The following is a 7,087-nucleotide window of genomic DNA, read 5'->3' as shown; positions in this document are numbered from 1 at the left end:
CTTCACCCCAAGGGGGAGTGGTGGCTCCAAGGAGGACCACCTCCAGTGGTTTCTAAAACAGCGCTGATAAACCTACGTGAAGTCGCATCTATCGTTCTTCTGGCCATGCCGCAGCACACCAATTGCACCCCCTCACCGCTCACGAAGACTCCATGGATTCGCCGCTGCCAGTGGATTAATATAGCTGCGTCAGGTTTTCGATAGCGTTTGAACTCGTCCTGGTTAGCTCCAAGTTCCGACAGGTTCTTTTATTTCCATCTCCCCTTCAGCTGAAGGCGGACACCCCGCGAAAAGCTTTTTGAAGAGATACGTGATCCGCAAATACATTCTAGAAAAAAAAATGAATACGCCCTACTAATCCAACCCCCGAAACATTCTGCAGCCTCTCGATACCAGCCCGAGCAGCGATTCATGTCCCCCCAATGCTCAAACACATGCACCCCGTCTAGAACACAGGTAGCCGCCAACATCGCGCTCAGCTACTCCTCAAGAAGTACGGCGCCAATCCCGATGCCTCCTACACTGACGCAGCCCCATGCTGCACATACCGGCCCATGCCGTAGCAGAAGTTCACTTAACCAACGCCATCAGTTCATTATGCATTGTTCATCACAGCTTTTTCCACAATTTACTGACGACATCTACTGATACCGCCGAGGAGGCTGCAATCGCTTTGGCCATTACCAACGCACCTTCATCTGCCATCACAATACTGACCGACTCCCAATCCGATTGCAGCCGCTACTCCACGAGACGCATAACTCGCATCAGCTACAACATCCTAGTACTCCGACAAGCGTTCCCAAAGACCCGTAGAGTGTGAACTCCTGAACCACACATCTCTTCCTGGGAACGAGGTGGCACACGCCACCGCCCGCGAGCTCACTAACCGGACATTATCAGAAGATACCGATGGAGTAGTGGCCCACGACGTCCTAACCCTCCACCCCCTAACCCCCACCTACTACGATATCCTACCCCACTACCGGACGTACCAACGACTCTACCCCCCCCCCCTCCATATCTCACGACCTTCGACACCTGCATATGGCATCGCTACACAAACCAAGACGTACCGGAATCACACCCGCCTTCAATATATGTCTCCCCCCCTCCCTCCCCCCTCCCTCCCCCCTGCCCCGCTATACCCATTCAACTGCCCATTCTGCCACTCTCCCAACACCACTCCTAGTCTGGACATGTCCGTCCCATCCCCCCCCCCTTCCACGCACACACACACACACACTCATCCTTCTCTCCACCTCTCCTGAGCATTGGGAGCGCGTGGTGCGCTTATATCGACTCAAGGAACATGACGCCCAAATTCTACGGGCGAAGACTGTAGCCACGACCCGCAGCTTTCCGGAATAGGACGGCCGCCCATTGCTCCACTTTTCGACCCACCTCTCTTTTCACTTTTTTTTTGTCAATAAAAGTTTTGAACAACAACAGCAACAAAAACAACCCAATTTATTATGCTCAGTAGGGACCGGAAACGCTTTTTTTCTTGATACGGCGGCAACGGTTCGAAAATATTTGTAATTCCACATGTTAGTTGGAAGAACATCGTAATTCCGAGGTGATTCCGTCGCTATGAATGCTTGCCGTTGTCCTGTAAGTTATTCGTTACTTCTTGTAGTCACATCGGCTTGTACTCAGCCACGGAGCTGGGCATATATATATATATATATATATATATATATATATATATATATATATATATATATCAAGGTTGCAGTCGTCATTGTCAGTGCTATTCGGCTTTTTTCGAAATATTTAATAGGGCCGAATGACGTGTGCTTGTCACGTTTCTTTGATTCATTGATAAATAAGCGAAAATATAAGTCGAGAAAAAATCCGCCGTTTTTCCGGGAGCGGGACTCGAACCCACATCTCCGCATAACCGGTGCGGTGCGTTAACCAATTACGCTATCCCGCAGCGGCTTCTCTCTCGACTTTTAAAGCGGGGGTTTATATTTACAAGAGCTCTGAGGCCGGTCAACTAGCGCCGCCCCTCGACTACCGCGGGAGACGTAGAACGTCTTCTTTCCCAGCGGCCGCCCCGTAGAACGTGGTCGGAGGTCGGGGTTAGCAATTGGCATATCCGAACTGCTGGAGCCAGTGCCTCGTAATGCATGTAGCAGAACAGAGAGATACGGGACGAGGGACTCGGTAAAGATACATATCAAGGTTGCAGTCGTCATTGTCAGTGCTATTCGGCTTTTTTCGAAATATTTAATAGGGCCGAATGACGTGTGCTTGTCACGTTTCTTTGATTCATTGATAAATAAGCGAAAATATAAGTCGAGAAAAAATCCGCCGTTTTTCCGGGAGCGGGACTCGAACCCACATCTCCGCATAACCGGTGCGGTGCGTTAACCAATTACGCTATCCCGCAGCGGCTTCTCTCTCGACTTTTAAAGCGGGGGTTTATATTTACAAGAGCTCTGAGGCCGGTCAATATATATATATATATATATATATATATATATATATATATATATATATATATATATATATATATATAGATATATATATAGTAAGGAAATGAGGGGCTCGTTGAGGAAATACAGAAATATAGGTCGGCAGTCTACAACGCCAAAGGAGGCATAGGGGTGTGGTTAGGCTCTTATTTTTACTACGGTTAATGAAGGTAACATTTGTTTTAATATACGGAAGAAAGAAAGAAAGAAAGAAAAACACGCGCCCAGAGTGGGGACCAAACCCACGCCTTTCGATTAGATCTCGAATGCCTTACCGATTCGGCTATCTGGTCGACTGTGTTCTCCTTCACTTTCTGGAGTATTTATATTTACTAGAAGTGTATCTGACGCTTGAGTGTGGTAGCCAGCGCCGCTCTTCTTCTGGTAGCCAGCGCCGATCTTCTCGAGAATATTTCTGATGGAGGCGAACAGCAACAAGTTCGCCCGTGTGTTCGAGAATTTGGCGCACGTTAAGGATACCCAGGTGGTCAAAATTAATCCGGAGCCCTCCATTACGGCGCGCCTCATCGCCTGTAAAGTGTCGGCGCGTTAAACCCCACAATCAATCAATCAAATCAATTCTAGATAATGTGAGCAAAAAATTTCTTAAAAGTCAGCTTTAGATAACGGTCAGTCACTCATTAATGCTCAAATCACTGGAATGCATTTTGAGATCGCTATTATGGATGAGTGCGTCACCATGAATACGTCTGTTACGCATGACCACCGCCCTCGTTCTGTCGGCTACGTTGCGGAATCTTAAAACAGAGCTTGCGATTACAAATTGAAAGGGTGATTGAAAGCGTGAAGCACGAGATGGAACTGTTTTGGGAAGACGATTTTTAATTTGTCCACAAGCCTGCATCCTCTCTTGAATCAGTAGCAGCAGCATCAGAGTAGCGAGTTAAGCAAGTCATTGAAGGGTATTTAGAAAACAAAACAGCCCTGAAGGAGACAAAGCAGCAAAACAATCGCAAAATATGAGCGCTAGGCAAATGGATAGTGCAGGACCGGCCTGGTTTTGTGTAGGTGTCATCTACTTCTTTAGTGCCATTTTTTATCCAAGACGAAATACGCAGCGCCTGCAAATTTGGGAGATTCAGTTTCTTGCAAAAGTAGAAAGTGCGTGCAATATGCGAGCAGTTTTCTGTGCTATATCTATTATCATTATTTTGTTAAAAAATGCTAAGTTGCCCGCTCTACGTGTCCTGAAAAATTGCTCGCGTACCTGCTTCCTTCGCGGCTAATTTCATCCAAAGACGATAGCCTTCCGCCACTCCTGCCGCTTAACTGGCTCTTCTCTGCCTCGCCTACCTCTGCCGCCGTTCCCTCCGTGGCGCGTTCCTCCCGTGATAAACACAAAGATGATTTGCTGCATTGATTTCGAATTTGCCGCGTTCGCACTGCTCCCGGGCCATCTGCAGTTGGGACCTTTTGTTGTTGTTGCGAATCACGAGCCCAAGGCACCGCCGCGAGCCCTTTTGGTATTTTGGGGTTAAAATATTGTTTTTAACGCGTTGTTTTTAGTTTGATTTCGCCAAAAATTACGCCTATCTATTCGTAATTAAAAGAACAATTGAAGCACCAGTTACGTATTATTGTATTGCCCAAAATATTCCTATGTTTGTTTTTTGCTCAACAACGTTGACAAGTATGAAGTATGCTACCAGATTTAGTAGTTTGTAAATATATTGCCTACAGTTAAACCTGGATGTACTGAAGTTGACTAAAGTTCGCCATTTTTCGTTACATCCAGGTTTTTGTTACATGCAGGTTTCGGGTTAAGGCTCGCGGGAATGAAGAAGAAACGAAGCCAAAATGCTAGAAATCAGTGGAGGTGAACTCACCCTTCATACATTTATTTCGCGGCGAAGAACTGCGTAAGTTGGGCCTGCTGCTTTCGCGCGAGCTTAGGCACTACACGGCGCTCCAACGAATTAAGATCACTTACGTCCGTATTAACAAACGTAACTTAAGCATCACTTTTGCCTTTTGACACTTGTGCCGAAGATTTATGCTGAATCATGATGAACTGAGCAAGAACCAGATTTATGATGAAAGGGTGACTTATTTGCGACTTTATGCTCTTTACCCCAGTCATGATTGTTGAGAGGGTGCTAGCCATGGGATACTCTACTAGCCGGCAATATTCTTTCTCGCCAGCGGAGATGGCATTTAAAATTCTGCGCTCTTTTTGAACAGGCACAACTTTTCGTTTTCTAGCAGCAACACTCATCCCCGACGAACCGATACCACAGATAGAAGTGGAGACACGCGTATGCACGCCGACAGGACAGCCTAGCACCTCAGAACTTAAGTATGGAACCGAAACCGCCCTCACGAATGGAGACGCGCAGTAGTTTGCGGTGCGGGCAAAAAAAAAAAAAAAAAAAAAAACAAACAAACGGAAAAGGGTAGTTTCTCTTGATAGCTGGTGTGGTGTCGCGCTACACAAGCAGAACCAAGTGACTGGACCCTCCGTTCATCATCATCGTCATCATCATCATCAATCATAATCACCACCACCATCATCATGAATTTCGTGTTTAGACAATTGCAGACATTTTAATTGCTGCTGGCTCCTTGCGGTAGTGCTAGTATTCGTCAAATTAGTTCATTTCTCCGGCCGATTTTTGAGTTAAAGTGCAAAAAGAGAGAAATAAACGTTTAATAAAAACGAGCAAGCTTGGTGGTAGATGGCAGGGGCACCAACCCTGTGGGGGGCGACCTTAGTCGGGGATGCCGTGGTCCTGGCTGGCTGCCCGGGCTCTAGCGACGACTTCTTGTTGCGCCGCAAGGTCCGAGCTGGTCAGCCGGTCCACCCACTGCTCGTAAGTAGGGTTGGGGATTGGAGATAAAGATGGGGATTGCTGGCATTCCCATACCATGCGGTATAGGGTGCCAGGGGATGGGCAGTAGGCACAGGTCATGTAGTATTGGGTAGGGTACATTTTGTGGAGGAGGGTACGGTGGGGGTAAGAGTAAAACAACAGTGACTGATCAGCTGGCTGAGTTCGTTGCATCAAGGTTAACCACCGCGACATTTCGTTACATAGAGGTGCAGGGCTTCAATGGGGGTTGCAGTGGGGAATTGAAAAACTTTGTTAAACCCAGGAATTTCTTGCATAGAGCCGCGTTACATCCAGGGCTAACTGTATATAGTTTCTTCATTAAAAAGCTCTCGTAACTCATAGCCGAACGGCTAAATGTAGGTATAGACAGACGGGCATACAGACCAAGATTTTCGCGTTTAAGTACACCAAGATAGACTATCGTCTATAAAACTGACTATTATACCAGGGGCCACGGTGCTCGCTGCCTTCTCCGTGGTGACACGTTTGGCTAAGTCTGAAATCGTTTATTTACATGTTCCGTCTTTGCTCTGCACTGTGCTAGTAGAGCCATCGTCATATGCATCGATATCGTCGTGTTCCTCATGCCAAGCATTACATGCGCGGTAGAACATGATGACCCCAGGAGTTTTTTTTTTTTTTTTTTTGCTAAAGCCACTGCGCGAGCTGGGAACTCGGCGGTCGCTGCGAGGCACGCGCTCACGAGCTCACGATATTTTCTCGCTCCTAGTGGTTTTTGCCAGTCTTTTCTTTGCTAAAGCCACTGCGCGTGCCGGGAGCGCTTGGCGGTCGCCGCGAGGCACGCGCTCCTCGGCATTTTCTCGCTCCTAGTGTTTTCTTCCGGTCTTTTTTTTTTTTTTGCTAAAGCCACTGCGCGTGCCGAGAACGCCCGGTGGTCGCCGCGAGGCACGCGCTCAGGAGCGCTCCGCATTTTCTTGGTATTTTTTCCTGCAACACTGAACTTACGGCTTGTGCAACAGCTACGCTGTTAAAAGTACATGCCGTTACGCTCCAGACCAATGACTCCGCCAACGGGACGCATGCGACATATTGACATGGTGGACTGACCAAAAATGGCAGGACCAGTACCTTGCCAGCATATCTGGAGGGTCGTCGGCAAGTGGGCAATCAATAACCCTCATGCGCACATGGCATATGCTTCCGCTTGGGATTTTTTTCTCGTTTTAAAAATACTGTTGCAGGATATACGGCATGGAATATTGCCTAGGGAGAACCATCATAATCGCACAGAGGTACGGCAACAGCTGTAGCTGTACGGTGTATGAGCTTGGGGCTATCGCCTGCGAACATTTTTGTTTGACCACAGAACGCCCAATAAATATTATTAGTTGCCCTTTTATCAACGCTGGTTAGGAAGATACGAGCTATTAAGGGCCGTACCGATGTCGATTTTAATGAAAGGAGCTAACCAGGATGATGAGAGACGCGAATGAATCATGGTGTCATATTTTCCATCATCATTTTGCGGACCACAGCGGTTAAAGCGAACCAATGCGAATCTTGGGTTACATATGAAAAAGGAAACAGTGTTTTACACTTCGTGACGTTCAGCTCCAACAATGCTTATTACCGTATGCTTGGGCACAAAACAAAGATGTACATGACGTCTATAGGAGGAGAGACAGTACGTTACATGGAAGTAGAATTTCTTGAGCTACATTTTCATAGCTTGCGTCGTTCGGTAGGCCGCAACAGGTTTACGTCTGCTGGAGTACCACCACCACCACCACC

This window comes from Haemaphysalis longicornis, unplaced genomic scaffold (genome assembly GCF_048455015.1).
Source record: "Haemaphysalis longicornis isolate Haplotype H1 unplaced genomic scaffold, Haemaphysalis longicornis Haplotype H1 scaffold_1, whole genome shotgun sequence".
In the NCBI taxonomy this organism is placed as follows: domain Eukaryota; kingdom Metazoa; phylum Arthropoda; class Arachnida; order Ixodida; family Ixodidae; genus Haemaphysalis; species Haemaphysalis longicornis.
This window is presented reverse-complemented; position numbering follows the sequence as displayed.